The sequence below is a fragment of the Arachis hypogaea genome, chromosome 2, assembly GCF_003086295.3.
Source record: "Arachis hypogaea cultivar Tifrunner chromosome 2, arahy.Tifrunner.gnm2.J5K5, whole genome shotgun sequence".
Classification (NCBI taxonomy): domain Eukaryota; kingdom Viridiplantae; phylum Streptophyta; class Magnoliopsida; order Fabales; family Fabaceae; genus Arachis; species Arachis hypogaea.
In genome coordinates this window covers 33468020-33470287 of record NC_092037.1, presented here as the reverse complement: position 1 = coordinate 33470287, position 2268 = coordinate 33468020, and the positions used below count along the sequence as shown (strand labels likewise).

Below are 2268 nucleotides of genomic sequence, written 5' to 3'. Positions count from 1 at the left end.
CTGAAACTTGGCTAGCCATGTCTAATTTCTTTAGACTGAAGCTTTAGACTAACATTGCATGATTCTTGAAATTCTTATTAAAAATTTTGAATCTCTTTATTTTCTTCTCCATATAATTTTCGAGAAATCCAAAAAAAATTTACAAAATCATAAAAAACCAAAAATATTTTATGTTTCTTATTGAGTCTAGTGTCTCATTTTAAGTTTGGTGTCTTGCATGCATTGTTTAGTTGATCTTAGTTTCATTTTGATTATTCCTCATTATTAAAAATCCAAAAAAATTTTAATTTGTGTCTTTTCAAGTCAATAATACAGAGAATTGAAAATTCAAAACATACAGCAGAGGAATTACACAGAAAAAGCTGGGCGATCAAAATGCCCAGTGAGGAAGAAAGATTGGCGTTTAAACGCCAGCCAGGGTGCCTGGCTGGGCGTTTAACACCCAAAAGGGTAGCATTTTGGGCCTTAAACGATAGAATGGATACCATTCTGGGCGTTTAACGCCAGGATGGCACAAGAGGGAAGATTTTGTTTTTAATTCAAATTTTTTTCAAGTTTCCATAATTTTTCAAAATCAAATCTTTTTCAAATCATATCTTTTCAATCATATATTTTAAAAATTAATTTCTTTCCATTTTCAAAAATACTTGCTAACAATTAATGATTTGATTCAACATTTCAAGTGTGTTGCCTTTTCTGTTGAGAAAGGTTTAATATTTGAATCATATCTTTTCTTGTTAGCCAAGTCATTAATTTTAAAAATCAAATCTTTTTAAATTGTTTTTCAATCATATCTCTTTAAAACCATAACTTTTCAATCATATCTTTTTAATCACTTCTTTTTCAAAATAGTTTTCAATCATATCTCTTTGATTTCCAATTTCAAAATCTTTTTCAAAATCACTTCATTTCTTTATCAATCTTAGTTTTCGAAAATCAATTACCATTTTTTTCAAAATTTCTTTTAATTAATTCACTTTAATTTTCGAAAAATTTTTCCCCTCTTCTCACATCCTTCTATTTATGGACTAACACTCCTCCTCAATGCACAATTCGAACTCTATCTTTCTAAGTTCAAACTCTTCTACCTCTTCCTTCTATTTTTCTTTTCCTCTGACACCGCAAGGAATCTCTATACTATGACATAGAGGATTCTATATTTTCTTGTTCTCTTCTCTTTCATATGAGCAGGAGCAAAGACAAAAGCATTCTTGTTGAGGCTGACCCTGAACCTGAAAGGACCTTGAAGCGAAAGCTAAGAGAAGCTAAAGCACAACTCTCTGTAGAGGACCTAACAGAATTCTTCAAAGAAGAAGACATGGCAGCCGAAAACAACAACAATGCCAACAATGCAAGGAAGGTGCTGGGTGACTTTACTGCACCTACTCCCGACTTCTATGGGAGAAGCATCTCTATCCCTGCCATTGGAGCAAACAACTTTGAGCTTAAGCCTCAATTAGTTTCTTTAATGCAACAGAATTGCAAGTTCCATGGACTTCCATTAGAAGATCCTCATCAGTTTTTAGCTGAATTCTTGCAAATCTGTGACACTGTCAAGACCAATGGGGTTGACCCTGAGGTCTACAAACTTATGCTATTCCCTTTTGCTGTAAGAGACAGAGCTAAGATAGGGTTGGACTCACAACCTAAAGAACGCCTGAACCCTTGGGAAAAGCTAGTCAATGCCATCTTGGCAAAGTTCTTTCCACCTCAAAAATTGAGTAAGCTTAGAGTGGAAGTCCAAACCTTTAGACAGAAGGAAGGTGAATCCCTCTATGAAGCATGGGAAAGATACAAACAATTGATCAGAAAGTGTCCTTCTGACATGCTTTCTGAATGGAGCATCATAGGTATCTTCTATGATGGTCTATCTGAACTGTCCAAGATGTCATTGGACAGCTCTGCTGGAGGATCTCTTCATCTGAAGAAGACGCCTGCAGAAGCTCAAGAACTCATTGAAATGGTTGCAAATAACCAATTCATGTACACTTCTGAAAGGAATCCTATGAACAATGGGACGAATCAAAAGAAAGGAGTTCTTGAGATTGATACTCTGAATGCCATATTGGCTCAGAACAAAATATTGACTCAGCAAGTCAATATGATTTCTCAAGGTCTGTTTGGAATGCAAGCTGCACCAGGCAGTACTAAGGATGCTTCATCTGAAGAAGAAGCTTATGATCCTGAGAACCTATCAATGGAAGAGGTGAATTACATGGGAGAACCCTATGGAAACACCTATAATCCTTCGTGGAGAAATCATCCAAA

At 35.2% G+C, this 2268-nt stretch overlaps 1 non-coding gene across 1 annotated transcript; it reads right to left on the bottom strand.

The window, feature by feature from the left end:
* Positions 1–1723: 1723 nt before the first annotated feature.
* LOC112765718 (small nucleolar RNA R71) lies at positions 1724–1831 on the bottom strand. The gene has a single exon (XR_003183886.1). It is a non-coding gene; the product is annotated as a small nucleolar RNA R71 (small nucleolar RNA).
* Between the last annotated feature and the right edge of the window lie 437 nt (positions 1832–2268).